Source organism: Anolis carolinensis, chromosome 3, assembly GCF_035594765.1.
Source record: "Anolis carolinensis isolate JA03-04 chromosome 3, rAnoCar3.1.pri, whole genome shotgun sequence".
In the NCBI taxonomy this organism is placed as follows: domain Eukaryota; kingdom Metazoa; phylum Chordata; class Lepidosauria; order Squamata; family Dactyloidae; genus Anolis; species Anolis carolinensis.
Window position 1 is genome coordinate 282209279 of NC_085843.1, and position 17327 is coordinate 282226605.

The 17327-nt window shown below is 43.7% G+C and overlaps 1 long non-coding RNA gene across 1 annotated transcript; it reads left to right on the forward strand.

The window, feature by feature from the left end:
• Positions 1–514: 514 nt before the first annotated feature.
• LOC134297922 (uncharacterized) lies at positions 515–10684 on the forward strand. Its single transcript, XR_010004896.1, has 2 exons — positions 515–1216; positions 7497–10684. It is a non-coding gene; the product is annotated as an uncharacterized LOC134297922 (long non-coding RNA).
• The last annotated feature ends 6643 nt before the right edge of the window (positions 10685–17327 follow it).

Genomic DNA, 17327 nt, shown 5'->3' on the forward strand with positions numbered 1-17327 from the left:
GCATTATTCTATCCCAGTAATTATTTCATAGGCAACCAAGTGGGCAGAGATTAGCCCTCTAAACTGGCAGCAATTGGATAAAAAAAAATTATTGCTCTCCCTCTAATTAGGACTTTATTTTTCTTTTCTTTTTGTTGTATCAACCTTGAGGCGTGGATGATGGGTTGTGTTGTCAAATTTTGAGGTTGGGGGGCCTGTACTTTTGTTGTTTTGTGAATTGCTGTGATGCCATCACTCTTTTATATATATAGATATAGATTGACAGGTGCTCACCCCGCCATGGGCTGGCCTTGAACTCATGACCTCATGGTCAGAGTGATTTATTGCAGCAGGCTGCTCACCAGCCTGCGCCACAGCCCAGCCCTATGATGATGATTATGATATTCTTATTATTATTATTATTATTATTATTATTATTATTATTATTATTATTATTGACACAATGACATAGTATGACAGCAAACAGGATAGATATGCTGGATCACAAAATCACAAGTCAAACACTTCCCAAGCGTTTAGGACTGTGTGATGTATTTTGGGATGATGCGCACAGATTCCAGTAAGGTGGTCTTTTGCAGTTGAGAGATTGCAATTTTGTCAATGTTTATTATTATTATTATTATTATTATTATTATTATTATTATTATTATTATGTTTCTTTACACCCCTCTCTTTCTCTCCACAAGGAGACTCAAAGCAGCTCATAGCATCTCTTCTATTCCATCATCCAAATCATTGATAAAGAGGCTAAATGCATTTCAAGCCTGTTTCCCAAACACTTATGCTTCAATCTGTATTTCCGATGGCGCAGAATTCCCAGCTGTAATTTGATGCTGTAATTATGCATTTGAGAGCAAGTGTAATTTATAAAACCACTGCAAAATTCAAATTCTAATGATCTAAGACAATTAGAACGGGATGATAATAATAGCTTGTGAAACCTTAGGCATGGCAACCCAGCATGTTAGAACTGGGATTAATTACACAATGTAGCACGATTTTTGTTCCTGGTTCATAAATGTCGTTTCCTAATTGAGTCTATTATAAAAACATGGAAAAGGTTTATTAAACTGCAAAAACTTTGTCTTTGCAGAACATCCTGCAGCACATTTGGCTCTGGTTTTTCAATGAATGTCTCCTCGAGTCTCAACCAATTCAACCTAGTTTGTGGCAGCCACAAAAACGAAACTTCTGGAGTAGGACAACTACTTTCAAAGTAAGTGCCACACAATGAAACACGAAATAACACTTTCAAACCAGGAACAGAAAAGTTTTCAAATTTTGTTACTTAGTGTTACAGTATGGTCTGGGAAGAGGGCAACATACCCAAAGGGAATGTTTTACTGATAGTCTCCAAATTTATAATCCTTGCAAGAGACTCCCCAAACTCCTTGGTGATCAAACATTTATTTACTACATTTTACTACATTAATATCCCGCCCTTCTCACCCCGAAGGGGACTCAGAGTGGCTCACAAATTGTATGTACATACATACTATATATTATATTATGAGCATGGCACAATATTAGCATTATATATTACTACTAGCTTTGCCTGGCCACACGTAGCTGTGGCTTATGGAAATCATTTGTTGGTCAGGTGGATAGCAGTGAATAGCCTTGCAGCCTCAAAGCCTGGCCGTTTTCTTCTTATGGGAATCCTTGTTTGGTGAGCTGGAATGCAACGGAATAGAGTTGCTGCTTGGACACCTGGGTACTTGCATTCTAGGGGAATGGTTTTTTTGGGCTGCTAGAATTGCAGCGAATAGCCTGGCTGCTTCCAAGCCTGGCTGCTTGCTACCTAGGGGAATCTTTGCTTGGTCAGCTTCAATAGTACAGAGTAGTATCTCTTCTTCAAAGTCTGGCCGCCTTCTACCAAGATTAATCCTTTGTCTGGTTGAATTGCACTGAATAGCCTTGCAGTTTCAATGCCTGGCTGTGTTATACTATTGGAATCCCTGTTTGGCGAGCTGGAGTAGCACCCTCAATCAAAGAGCAACTTTGTAGCCTGGCTACTTCCTTTGTAGAGGAATCATTGTTCATGGAGCGGAAACATTCAAGTTTGGGCACATATTTATAGAAAAGCAAGTTCATATTCCTGGTACTCATGTTCTATGGGGCATGAAAAGCAATGGGGTGTGATGTCTCAGGCACCTTTGGCCCCTGACCCCGCGGCCATTGCTGACCAAACTGAAGAAGACTTGGTTTTTTTTCCCAAGTCAGCAAGATTAAATTCCTTTCCAGATGCCTACTGTTGACCTTTCCATGCCAGAGCCAATTACGGATGCCCTTGAGACAGTACAGCCTCTCCCGGGTTCTCCGGATGGTTTACTGTTTGATCGAAGGGTTTTTCTGAAAACAGACCGTTCTCAGAAGCAAGGTTTGCAACGAAGCGCCAGATTAGCGGAACGAGGCGATTCTGGCTAGCCCAATTCTCTTGGGAAGAATTAGGGAGGCAAGCACCTGGTGTGCTGTCTTTGGCGGACCAGTTCTCTTGGGAAGAATTGGGGAGTCCAGCACCTGCTCTGGGGGAGCTTATGAACTTCCATAAAAGTTTTGCTCTGAAAACCTTCGGCGCGGTGTCAACTTAACTTCTGACTGGGAAGCATCGTCATCTCTTGTTCCTGATTTCCAAGCGGCCTGACGGTGCGCTTACTCTTGAGTAGACCGGGTGTTGGTTTACCTTCTTGCCAAGTTGGGACTGCGTTTCAGCTCCTGAACATCAAGTTTTGCCTTGCCCTGAAATCCTGATTTAGACATTTATTCTAAAGGACTCTTCTTGCTCCCTGCTCTTTTCCCCACTCAAAACTCAGATGGAGTTTGAGTGTGTTTTGGTTTCTGGATTTTGAACTCTAATACTGGACATAAGACTTTATCTTATTGGACTAAAATTGATCTTTTCTGGAAGGTCAATTGCTACTTTTACTTTGCTGCTTATTTCCATTTGGAACTTTATTTGCTTTAATAAAGATATTATATTGTTATTGGCTTCTGTGTTGGTTCCCAGTGTTCGTGCCGCCCAGGAGTGTTACATGGGGTGGGGATCGTGAGACTATAAATCTCAGCAGCCTTAGCCAGTAAAGATGGCTAGGAGTTGCAACCTATGGACTCTTCTTGCCACTAACATTGACGCACTACAAAGCCAAGCTTTGCTTTAAGGCAGGCATGGGCCAACTTCGGCCCTCCCTCCAGGTGTTTTGGACTTCAACTCCCTCAATTCCTAACGGCTGTTAGGAATTGTGGGATTTGAAGTCCAAAGCACCTGGAGGGAGGGCTGAAGTTTTCCCTTTTCTTGGTGTAGATGGACTCACAGTATGAAGTAGACCAGAATAAGAATAGAAACAGAAATAACTCTTTTCAGGAAAATTGTAATAAATAATAATGTCCCGTCGGAGACAGCAGCTTGGCTGCGCTTTGGCAATATGTGGGAAGACAGTCAGAGTTTGCATTAGAAGAAACAATGGGGTTTAATTGTGTTATTTCCACCCTGTTATGTTTATAAGGAGGGCATCATGGATGACTGCGAGGCAACCGAATCTCACTTGGAGATTGGGGGACCTCTTTGGGACCTCTTTCTTGAAATTTCACATGAATGGCTGGATGCATCGGCTTGACAATGTGTGTACGTCTCTTCCAGACAGAGGATTGATAGCCTCGGCCGGAGGGATTAAAAGACCATCCATCTGGGAGTTGCTTCGCCAGCCTTGTAAGGCTCTTTTTGGGGCCGTTGCCTGCCAAAGTGACATCTCATTTTTTCCCTTTGACGGGACGAAGGAAACACAGCTGCACTGTCTCACGTCTTCGGACCCCAAGATGGATGCGAGGTGGCAAAACAAGCCAGATATCGACTCCTTTGGGAACATCTCGGAGGGTTTCGTATCCATTTTCCTCCCCATGAGTTTAGGTGAACTGTAACACGCACAAAGGGATGCTCCAATGATCATGCTGGATGGAAGCTAATATCATCATTTGGAATACAACATTGTTGCGTATTGTAGATGATGTTAAATGGAAGCTCTTACATCTGCCTGTGAACCCAAAGTCACCCTGCAGGGTAACGACGCGCCACTCAGCTTTGTGGAAAAAGTAACAGGAACTTTATTTATTATTTCATTTACAGTATTTATATTCTGCCCTTTTCACCCCGAAGGGGACTCAGGGCGGATCACATTATATACATATAGGGCAAACATTCAATGCCTATATACACACTAGCTGTGCCGGCCACGCATTGCTGTGGCGAAGTATAGTGGTATGGGAAATAAAGTACTGAGGAATTGGTGGTAGTTAAGGTAAAGGGTCAAGGTTTTTCCCTGACATTAAGTCCAGTCGTGTCTGACTCTGGGGGTTGGTGCTCATCTCCATTTCTAAGCCGAAGAGGCGTCGTTGTCCGTAGACTCCTCCAAGGTCATGTGGCATGACTGTATAAGATCTTGAACTGCAAGAGACACAATAATAGCATCACCAAATACAACAACATAGGAATAAGCCTTAAGAAAAACTGTCAGTTGTTATATCCCTTTCAAGTCTACTGATCTTCTCAGGCAGCACCTTCCACCTGCTTCCCGCTCAGCAGAAATCTTATTAATATTTGTCTGCATTCAGCTCAGTTTCCTGCAGGATCCTTGGGTTTCTAAACTCAAGACCAGAGCTCTTGATCCCTGCCTAGCAAACTTTCCTGAAGCACCAAGAGGCACATCAACATGCTTGCGCAGGCATGTTGCCAAAGGAGCTGGCTGTTTTTGCTGATGTGCTCAAATGGTATCAGGTATCCCTATGGGATGAGCATCTGTTCCCACCCTTCTTTGGCTCTTACAACTGGCATACAGCACATCCCAAGTGGAGAGCAAAAGGCAAGATGTACAAAATGTGGTTGTACTTTTGGGGGCAGTTGTAAAATAGGGTGACAGTCCCAAATTTTTAAATTGTTGTAACAAGAAGTGGACACACTATTATCCCAGGTGAGGTCTGACCAAAGCAGAAGAGAGTGGGACTAGGACTTCCTTTGATCTATATTCCTGTTGATGCAGCCTAGAATCACGTTGGCTTTTTTTTTTTGCAACTGCATCACACTATTGATCAGGGGTCCTCAAACTTTTTAAGCCGAGGGCCGGTCCACAATCCTTCAGACTGTTGAGGGGCCGGATTATCATTTGAAAAAAAAAATACAAACAAATTCCTATGCACATTGCATATTTGTCTTATTTGTAGTGCAAAACAACAACAACAACAAGAACAATGAAAGAACAATACAATATTTAAAAATAAAAATAATTTTAACCAACATACATTTATCAGGATTTCAATGGGAAGTGTGGGCCTCCTTCTGGCCAATGAGATAGTCAAATTAATGTATGTATTTATTATTTATTTATTTGCTGCATTTATTTACTACATTTGTATCACACCCTCCTCACCCCAAAGGGGACTCAGAGTGGCTTACAAATTATATGTACATACAATATATTATTAGCATAGCACAATATTAGCATTATATATTACTTTATTGAACTATACCACTATACTGTAATATTATTAGTAATATTATATGTAATATAGAATATATAATTAATATTATTATATGGTATTATTATTAGTGTTATATTGTATTATCACTACTGGACGGTGAAGCAACAGCTCCCCCTGTGGCCGGAATCGTGAAGCTAGAAAAATGTTAAAAATGTCTCTGAGTCTGTCTAATGTATGTTGTTTGTCTGTTGGCATTGAATGTTTGCCATATATGTGTTCATTGTAATCCGCCCTGAGTCCCCTTCGGGGTGAGAAGGGTGGAATATAAATACTATAAATAAATAAATAAATAAATAAATAAATATTACATTATAATATATTATCAATATTATATGTATATACAATATATTATATTATAAAACTGAGGGCGGGGACCAGGTAAATGACCTCGGAGGGCCGCATCTGGCCCCCAGGCCTTAGTTTGGGGACCCCTGCTATTGATCATCATCATGTTCAGCTTTTGGACAATGTGGCATCCTTTCAAATATCTTTTTCTTGAGATTTCTAAGCAAAGGATGGATGGCCATCTGTCAGGGTGTTTTTGTTATCAAAAATTGACACATCCTCCCTCCTCTAATAATAACTATAAGTGTATAACATATTTTTACAGAACTCAGCTGGATCTCAGCCCCAGCCCAACTCCACACATTCCTGGGAGGATTAAACCGCTCCCCAGGCCATAAGAGGTCCCCTTCCAAACAAGACAATGGCTCCACACCTCTTATAGAAGCTTTTGGACTTCTAAGACTCCTAGATCCCCTTCACGTGGACTGAGCTCCAAATTGTTCTATCTTCAATAGCTCTGCTGGGTTTTGCCAACTTCTTGATTGATTCTACCCACCTGGAACAGATTCTTCTTCTTTTCCAGCTGCTTTCTACCTTACCAAACATTACTGTCTTTTCTAGTGAGTTATATCTTCCTTTTGAAGTCAAAATTTGGAATTCTAAGGACTGCTGATACCAAGAGTCCATGCCTGGTGAGGCCAGCTAACCTCCAATGTTCCTGAAAGAAGCTAAGACTCACCAGTTGAAGGCAATCAACAGAAGCTTCAATATACACAACCTACAAACTATTTACAGACCCACTAAGAAAATCCAACAAATGCTACATTCAGCGAAGGACAAGAGGGATCCTCTCACTTCTGCAGGAGTCTACCATATCCCATGCAGCTGTGGACAAGTCTACATAGGGACCACCAAACGTAGTGCCCAAACACAAGTCAAATAACATGAGGGGCACTGCAGACTAACTCAACCAGAGAAATCAGCCATAGCAGAGCACTTGATGAACCAACCTGGACACAGAATATTATTTGAGAACACAGAAATGCTCGACCACTCCAACAACTGTCATGTCAGACTACACAGAGAAGCCACTGAAATCCACAAGCATGTGGACAACTTCAACAGAAAGGAGAAAAACATGAAAATGAACAAAATCTGGCTACCAGTATTTAAAAAAACTCCAAAATCAGAACAGTAAATAAGGAGCAACACTCTGAAAACAGAGGCGTTCCAGACATGAATCAATCAGGGCCAGCTAACACCTCCCAACAAAGGATTCCCCCAAGCAGGAAGAAGCCAGGAGATGAAGCTATTCAATGCTAATTAAGGTGATTAATTACAACATTCACACTGGCCTCCAACTGATAAAAGTTCTTCTCCCACCCTGAACTTTCCACAGATATATAAACCTTCCTTTCTTAGTTTTCCATATATGTCACAACCTCTAAGGTTCCCTGCCATAGATGTGGGCAAAACGTCAGGAGAGAATACTTCTGGAACATGGCCACACAGCCTGGAAAACACACAACAACCCTTCAATATACAATCTGCAGAACGGATGCAATGTACAGCAAAGAATGCCAAAATGTACAAGCATAACCATATTAGAAGGTGCAACCATTTTTATACAGTAAAAGATCTATGCATTAATACTGTCTCTGTTTGAATTTTCCTACCCACAGCTGCAGGACGGAGGGAGCCCTGGAGTGGCCAATCATAGAATCATAGAATAGTAGAGTTGGAAGAGATCTCATGGGCCATCCAGTCCAACCCCATTCTGCCAAGAAGCAGGAAATCACATTCAAAGCACCCCCGACAGATGCCCGGGGGAGAGAGTTCCACTGTCGAACAGCCCTTCTCACAGAGAGGAAGTTCTTCCTGATGTTCAGGTGGAATCTCCTTCCTTTCCTGTAGTTTGAAGCCCTTGTTCCATTGCGTCCTAGTCTGCAGGGCAGCAGAAAACAAGCTTGCTCCCTCCTCCCTATGACTTCCCTTCATGTATTTGTACATGGCTCTCATGTCTCCTCTCAGCCTTCTCTTCTGCAGGCTAAACATGCCCAGCTCTTTAAGCCGCTCCTCATAGGGCTTGTTCTCCAGACCCTTAATAATTTTAGTCGCCCTCCTCTGGACGCTCTCCAGCTTGTCAACATCTCCCTTCAACTGCGGTGCCCAGAATTGGACACAGTATTCCAGGTGTGGTCTGACCAAGGCAGAATAGAGGGGAGCAGGACTTCCCTGGATCTAGACGCTATTCCCCTATTGATGCAGGCCAGAATCCCGTTGGCTTTTTTCGCTGCCACATCACATTGTAGGCTCATGTTTGACTTTTTCGCACACACTGCTGTCAAGCCAGGCATCGTCCCCCATTCTGTATCTTTGATTTCCATTTTTTCTGCCGAAGTGAAGCATCTTGCATTTGTCCCTGTTGAACTTCATTTTGTTAGTTTCGGCCAATCATCTCTCTAGTCTGTCAAGATCGTTTTGAATTCTGCTCCTGACTTCTGGAGTGTTGGCTCTCCCTCCCAGTTTGGTGTCGTCTGCAAACTTGATGATCGTGCCTTCTGACCCTTCACGTGGGGAGGAGATTCCCTGGGTGGAGGGAAGTCCTCAGGACAAACAGTCCATATTTGGAAAATGTAGATAGTAGTTTTGGATACAATGGATGTCTGGGCATGGAGATGACTGGCTTATGTAAATGGAGAGTCCAGGATGCCGGGAACAATGATGATCTCCCAAGTCTGTTCTCAGGCTGGCCAAATAAAGATATGTCCATAGGAGTGTTGAAATGGCCAAAGTTCCTCTTGTGTCTGGGTATGGATGGTATATGTACATTGTGATCCGCCCTGAGTCCCCTTCAGGGTGAGAAAGGTGGAATATAAATACAGTAGAGTCTCACTTATCCAACGTTCTGGATTATCCAATGCATTTTTGTAGTCAATGTTTTCAATACATCGTGATATTTTAGTGCTAAATTCGTAAATACAGTAATTACTACATAGCATTACTGCGTATTGAACTACTTTTTCTGTCAAATTTGTTGTAAAATATGATGTTTTGGTGCTTAATTTGTAAAATCATAACCTAATTTGATGTTTAATAGGCTTTTCCTCAATCCCTCCTTATTATCCAACATATTCACTTATCCAACATTCTGTATATGTTGGATAAGTGAGACTCTACTGTACTGTAAATAACTTAATTAATTAATTAGCTGCTGGTGGTCCACTGCAGGACTGAGAAGATTGCATGCAAAAGAAAGGACACCACTTTATTTCATTCTGGCCTATTGTCCTTTAAAAACTATAAATCTTTTGGAGTGGAGGTCCAGTTTTCAACAACATATCGATATAATCAGACTACAACAGTCTTATAGGAAGAGTTCAGGCTTGGTTTGCTCTGGAAGACATGTGCAGTAGAGTCTCACTTATCCAAGCTAAACGGGCCGGCAGAACCTTGGATAAGCGAATATCTTGGATAATAAGGAGGGATTAAGGAAAAGCCTATTAAACATCAAATTAGGTTATGATTTTACAAATTAAGCACCAAAACATCATGTTTTACAACAAATTTGACAGAAAAAGCAGTTCAATATGCAGTAATGTTATGTTTTAATTACTGTATTTACTAATTTAATACCAAAATATCATGATATATTGAAAACATTGACTACGAAAATGGCTTGGATAATCCAGAAGCTTGGATAAGCGAAGCTTGGATAACCGAGACTCTACTGTATTTGCCTTTTTATCAACCCACAGTATCTGCAGAACTCTTCTTGCATCGGTGAACGTTAAATAAAGTGTGCCGTGTCTTTAAGTTGTCACAAAACTCCCCAAATGTCTATAATATCAGGCACTCTGTTCTTGAGTTGTTAAGTTGGTGGCAGTTTCTTTCAGCATCGGAACAAAAGACCACTTCTTCTTCCAATCTGCCACAAAGGCTCCTCTCCGGGAATCGGCTCAAACTGCCTGCTTTTACTCTAATGGCCCACAAGGCAGAACCGCTCCTGCGATTGCTTCCCAATTTTGGCTCCGTGACAAGAGCAGGAGCCGTGAAATGCAGCAAAACCGCAACAGAAATACACACAAAGAGAGACTAGCCTCAAACAAAAGGAAATGTTTTCCTTTTTGCCCTCCAAACCTATTCAGCTGCTCCAATTCCATCTGGTACTTTACGAAAGCTGTGTTTAAAGAAATATGTATTTATTGGTAATGAGAAGGTTGGAGATAATGCAGTAAGATATCTTTCAGAGTGCATCTACTACACAAAAGAATTTATGAAACTGGACCCAATTTTAACTGCTCCGGCTCAATGCTAAGAGATCTTGGTAGTTGTAGTTTGGTGAGGCACCAGAACTCTTTGGCAGAAAACAAAAAAGATCTTGTAATACTACAATTTCCAGAATTTCATGGCATTGAGTCATGGCAGCTAAAGTGGTGCCAAACCACATTCATTCCATGCTGTATATTTTCAGGGGATCCAATAAATATATCCTATATATCAGGCATGGGCAAACTTTATTGCGCCAAATTGCTATGTGTGTGTGTGTGTAAAGAAATCAGTGCAAAGTTGCTTGCAAAAGATCTCTGCAAAAAGGGAGCTGAGCTTTTTTGCAGAGGCAAGCCACGCCTCAAACAATGTATCGGTTTGCTGGCAGATGGCTGGGTTTGTCAGTTGGTAATCTGAGCTTGCGGGGAGAGCACAGAAATGGAGAAGCTCTCTAGCTACGGTCAAGCAGCAGTTTGAATATGCTATGCTGTAAATAGAATGCTGATGTTATTGATCTTATGCAACTAGGACATTGTACGATTGCAGAACTGTTTTATATTTCAACTCAACAAGCAAGAGTAAAGTTCTTTTGTTCTTTCAATTCCTCTGCCTGGTGTGAGTCTTTTGCACATGGTGTTAACTGGACGCTGCTGGATTCCGCTATACTCGTTAATAAACTTTGGCCCTCCAGGTGTTTGGGACTTCAACTCCCACAATTCCTAACAGCCAGTAGGCTGTTAGTGTTAGGAATCTATTGAGCGGTTAGACTCAAAAATAATCCTCTCTTGGAGGTGATTTCACCAAAAATATAGCAGAGTGCCAAAAGCACACTTCTGTTAGGGATTCCTCTTCTTCAGAAGAGGAAGGGGAGCAGGAAAGTGTTCATGAATCAGAGGGGCAGTTGCAAGTACTCACATTTCAGGAGAGGCGAAAGGAAACAGAGCAGAGACGTTCAGCTAGAATAGCTGCCAGAAATGTAGCTGAGTAATTGGGAACTTCCCTTACAGATGTGAGGGGACTCATGGCTATAAAGCAGAAGCAGGTACAGCCAGCTCTTGCTGGTAACAAACTGACTCTAATGCCTAAGCCTTCTCTCCCCTTGTGCCTGCTTCAAGTCTGCATCTGGGAAACTGCTTCTAAGGATTTATTGCTGTTTCTTTGTCTGAAGTAAGATTGCTATTTGATTTGGGAATTTATCAGAGACTAAGAACTGTGTTTGCCCTGAGACTTCCTTGCTTCATTTTGCATTATTCCACTGAGTGTGCTGTACTTTATGTTTTGCTGAAGTAACACAGTTTTCATTTACTTACCACTGTGTTTTAAGGCTGCTCTTGAAAGGCAAAGCAGGACGACTTCACATCCAGCAGAAACATATGTGCAGTGAGCTGGGATAAGTTTCTGTTGCTTAGGATGACACGGGATTGCAGAGCCAAAAATATAAGTTCAAAAGTATTTATTAAAGTAAAAGAAATACAGTCTGGATAGGAAAGTTCTTGGTGCTAACTAACTTTCTAAATCTCATGTTCTACGGAAGGCAAAAGGTAAAGATATCAAAAATACGCATGCAGCTACGTCTTGCCTGGAGAATGGCAAGATGTGTCCTCAGAGGAGGAAACAAAAGGCAGAAGAGAAGGGAAATGGAGGCCGACCATGTGGTCAAAGCCTAGGCCCAAAACAAGATGGCAACAGTGTCAATGTGTGAGAGGCAAATTGAGACATATTCACCTTCTCCGTCTCAATTCCTCTCCTTCTGAAGACCTGGCAATCTGATCCAGTTTCACAGGAAAATAAACTCTCATCATTCAGTTGTCAGCTGATCCCGGCAGTTCAGAATCTTTATTGATGTTATTTACAGCTATATACAAAAGCACAGCTAACACACATGTCTCTTGTCTGGCAGAAGAGACTTATCAGTAAACTTGTCACCTCCCAAATTCCATTCCCAGTGACTTATTTCCTCTACAAACAGAAGTTGAATTACTGTCACTCCAGGCAGTAAATCTAATTCTATGCAATTAACCATTCCTCTGCTGGAATGCTTACTGAAGCACTACACATTTACTTACTTTAACAATGAGTGACCATTTCACACACTACATGAACCATTACTCTGACAAACAGGGTGTGACGCCTCTAGGCTGCGTGAGCACTGGGAACCAGACACGGAGGCCAATAAACAATCTAATATCTTTATTAAAGAAATAAAAGAGTCAAACAAAAATAAGTAGAGTATTTAGTCCAGCAAAAGTCCTTTTAGGAAAGGTCAAATATAGTCAAGTAATATAAAGTTAAATGTCCGGTATTAGAGTTCAAAGTTTTAAATCCAATAACCGAAACACACTCAAACTTCCAAGCAGTTTGAGTGGGGAAATAAGCAAGGTCTTTCAAAGAGTCCCAGGTTCAATGTCCGAGGCTGGGATAACAAGGCAAGGCAAACTTGGTCATGGTGGAACTGATTTGCAGTCCAGACTTGGCAGGGAGATGAGACGCACGCCCGGTCTACTCAAGAGTAGCGCGCCGCAGGAACTAGAGACGATGTTGATTTCCCAACTGACACGTTGACACCGCGATGGCCAGCCTGCGCGCAGAACTTTTATGGGACTTCGAATCTCCCCTCAAACCAGGTGCCTGAACACTTTTTTCCAAGGGAAACGGACTGAAGACAACAACTTGCCAGATGCAACCCTCCCTGGAAACTCTCAAGGGAATCGGTTTAATTAGCGTCCTCTCTCTCTGCTAATCTTGCGCTTTTCCTCCTATTCTCCTTCTCAGAGCGGAATGTTTTCAGAAACAATCTCCTATCAAAAGGAAAACTCTCCGGGGAACCAGGCTCTGTTTCAAGGGCTTTTGTAATTAACTTTGGGCTAACACTGTCAACAGGGAACATCTGGAAGGGAGTAGAATCTTGCTGAGTTGGCACAAACCCCATATCCTCTTCAGTCTGATCCATAGTGGCTGCGGGGTTATGACTCGAGGGTCCCTGAGACATCACACAGGGAGGAAGTTACCTCATACTTCAAAGAGATCACATTGCAACATCAATTAAATGGGGGAGGAGATAGTAGCAAACAGGAAGAGAGGAGTAGAGACAGAAAGGCCCTTCTAGGAAGGCATGCATAGGAACAGAGAAAGGAATTCTCATTTTAATCCTGTCTTAGTGTCACGACCCAGGCTACAGGGCACCAATAACCATACGCAGAGGCCAGATTCTATCTAATATCTTTATTAAGGAAATATATAAAGTTAGTAAAAGCAAATGTAAAAGATAGTCCAGAAGCAGACCTTTCAGGAAAGGTCAAAATTAGTCCAAAGAAATAATGTCCAATATGAAATATTAAGGTCCAAAGTTGTAATCCAATAACCGAAACACTCACTTTGCCAAGCAAAGTGAGGGGAGACGACAAGGTCCTTTAGTCTATAAACTTGAGCAAGGCTAGGAAATAACTTGATACTTGAAACAAGGCTTAAAACGTGGAACAAGGTAACTAGGAACAAGAACAAGGTCCGTGGAATAACTTGGTAAAATCCGTGGAACAAGGCAAGGATTGGTCCTGGGAAACAAGGCAAAGTCCGTAGATAAACAAAGGCTGGGAAGCAAGGCGAAGGCTGGATAGCAAGGCAAGGCTTGAGCAGGAGCGAGGCTTGAATCGGAGCGCGCTGTCCAGACACAACTCGCTCCGTAGGCTGACGAATTGACTCCGCGAAGTTACTACGCGGGTAAAACATCTATATAGAGTCTAACTTTCCCACCGAAGCAGTTCTCTGGGAATCAGAAACGAAAGCTAAACTCTGAGACCAGATGTTAAACTCCTTAAAGATTCTCACGAGAAGCAGTCTTAATTGGCTACATTCTTAGCTGCAATCCTCGCACTCCTGCGCGAAGCTGAATCCAAACTTCTCTGTTGTTTACAAAACTCCCGGCGCAAGAACACGGGAGAAGTAGGCTCTGGGCTTGTTTGACATACTTCTGGGAGACAACTTTCTTGCAGGTGCAAGGTTCCCAGATCTGCCTGGGAAAGATCTGGCTGAGAGGAATCCAGTTCAGACTGGGAAGGTAAAAAACCCAAGTTCTCATCTTCATCAGGAATTACAATGTCCTGAGCAGGACTACAAGGCCCATGGATCATCACACTATCCCCCTCCTCAAGGCCCCTCCCAAACTGGGGCCCTCTCCCCGAGGCGCGAGGTCGCGGCTTGGCGGGATAGGTCTGATGAAAGCGACGGGTTAGATCAGGAGCGTGAACTGTGGAGGCGTCTTCCCAAGAGCGCTCCTCAGGGCCAAAACCTACCCAGTCAATGAGATATTGCAGGCGGCGGCGGTGAAAGCGAGAATCCAAAATGTCCTCAACCTCGAACTCCTCCTCCCCATTCATCAAAACAGGAGGGGGGGCCGGTTGGTCTGTATCAGGACGCACACCTTCCGCCGGAAGGAGCAGGGAACGGTGAAACACTGGGTGGATGCGCATTGAACGCGGAAGTTGGAGTTTGAAAGTCACGGGGTTTAATTGCGCCACCACTGGATAAGGGCCAATGAAACGGGCATCTAACTTCCGGCAAGGGCGGTGGGAGGGCAGAAAGCGAGTGGACAGGAAAACCCAATCTCCTACCTTGATTTCGGGGCCCGGCTGGCGATGTTTGTCAGCGTGGCGTTTATAGTCCTCCTTGGCTTGGTCCAGTTGCTGGAGCAAAAGTTGTTGTACCGCTGTGAGTTCCTGCAGCCAATCCTCTGCTGCGGGAACTTCTGAAGTTTCAATGACAGGGGGAAAGAAACGTGGGTGGAAGCCGTAGTTTGCAAAGAACGGCGTTTCTTTTGTAGAAGCTTGAACTCCATTGTTATAAGCAAACTCTGACAGTGGTAACAGAGAAGCCCAATTGTCCTGTTGGTAGTTTACATAACAGCGAAGATACTGCTCCAAAGTGGCATTGGTGCGCTCCGTTTGCCCATCTGTTTGGGGATGATGAGCTGAAGATAAACGAGAGTCTATGCCCAATAGTTTTTGTAGTGCCTTCCAAAAACGAGAGGTGAATTGAGAACCACGGTCTGTGACTAAACTCTTGGGCAATCCATGTAGTCTGAAAACATGTTGGAGGAATAGATCTGCAGTCTCTTTGGCCGTGGGAAGACCTTCACAGGGTATGAAATGGGCTAACTTGGTGAAAAGGTCCACCACCACTAGGATCGTGGTGAATCCACAGGAAGGTGGTAGGTCAGTGATGAAATCCGCAGAAATTATTTCCCATGGGCGAGATGGGGTAGGAAGGGGATGCAGAAGCCCTGAGGGTTTCTCCCTTCTTATCTTGGAGCGCTGGCATACTGGGCAGGTGTTGACATATTTTTCCACATCTTTGCAGATCTTGGGCCACCAAAAGTCCCTTAGGATCAGATGCATGGTTTTAAATAGTCCGAAATGCCCTGCTGGTTTGCAGTCATGACACAGACGAAGCGCTTTTTCCCTGCCCGGTCCGGGTGGGATATAAACATGATTTCTATAGCAAAGCAGTCCGTCTTTAAGCGAAAAGGGAAAATGCAGACCTTGACGAAGTTGGTCCTGCGCCCAGGCATCTGCTTGCTGACTAGCCCTGATTTCTTGAGCACAGATGGGTCCTGGAGTAGAAGAAGTTGAACCAATGGGAGTGGATTTGGTGTTCCCCACTGTGAGCGTGGCAAAGTTCTCGGGTTGTAGTAGTTGGGATTCAAAGGTCTCCTTGCGTCCTGCAGCGTATTCCGGTTTACGTGACAGGGCGTCCGCTTGCTTGGTTTGGGCTGGGGTCACATAATGGATCTGGAAGTTGAAACGTTCAAAGAATAAAGCCCAACGTTGCTGCCTCTGATTTAGTTTGCGGGCAGTTCTTAGATGTTCTAGATTACGATGATCAGTGTGGACTTCAATGGGAAATTTGGCCCCTTCTAGCCAATGTCTCCAAGTTTCAAAGGCTGCCTTTATGGCCAGTAGTTCTTTTTCCCAAATGGTGTAATTCCTCTCCGGTGTGGTTAGTTGACGAGAGTAAAAGGCACAGGGATGGAGGTGGTCTCCCACCGGTTGTAAGAGTACAGCCCCAATTGCCACATCAGAGGCGTCCGCTTGCACCACAAAAGGGGTTCCAGGATTTGGGTGCTGTAGAATTGGCTGGGAGGTGAATAGTTTCTTTAGTTGCTGGAACCCTTTCTCTGCTTGATCAGTCCAGCGGAAAGGCTGCTTTCCACGGATGCAGCTAGTGATGGGGTCGGACCAGCGGGCAAAATCTGGAATGAACTTGCGGTAATAGTTCGCGAACCCCAAGAAACGCTGCACCTCTTTCTTGTTAGTTGGCGCCCGCCATTCCAATACTGCTGAAACCTTGGCTGGATCCATGGAAAGCCCTAGAGGCGAGATGCGGTAACCAAGGAAATCTACCTCTTGTAGATCAAAGGCGCATTTTTCCAGCTTGGCATAAAGTCCATGATCCCGCAATCGTTGTAACACCATTTTGACGTGGTTCTCATGTTCTGATTGTGATCTAGAAAACACCAAAAAATCGTCCAGGTAGATTATCAAGAACCTGTCTAGATAGTCCTGAAAAATGTCATTGACAAAATGCTGGAACGTTGCGGGAGCTCCGCATAAACCGAAATTCATAACTCGGGACTCGAATAATCCGAACTTGGTCTGGAAGGCGGTCTTCCACTCGTCCCCTTCCCTGATGCGAACTAAGTTGTAAGCCCCCCGAAGATCCAGCTTGGTGTAAACCTTGGCTCCCCGAAGCCGGTCCAGTAGATCTGAGATTAAGGGCAGGGGATAGCTGTTCCGCTTGGTGATATTGTTCAATGCTCTGTAGTCCACCACCAAGCGTAGTTCCCCTGACTTCTTCTTCACAAACATCACTGGGGAGGCGGCTGGGGATTGAGAGGGTCTGATGAATCCCTTGCGAAGGTTTGTCTCTAGGAATTCCCTGAGAGCTTCTTGCTCTGGTTCAGTCAGGGAGTAGAGATGCCCTCGCGGGATCGGGGCCCCCTCCACCAAGTCAATGGCACAGTCATAAGGTCTATGTGGGGGTAATTTTTCGGCTTCTTTCTCATTGAATACATCCCAATACTCGGAGTACTTCTTTGGCAAGGTGATGATGGGCTCGGTGTCTGTGGCATGGCAGACCTTGGCTACGAGGCAATGGTTTTGGCAGTACGGTGAAGCAAACTGCAGTTCTCTGTTGGACCAGGAAATGTTAGGGTCGTGGAGAGTCAGCCATGGAATTCCCAAAATCACAGG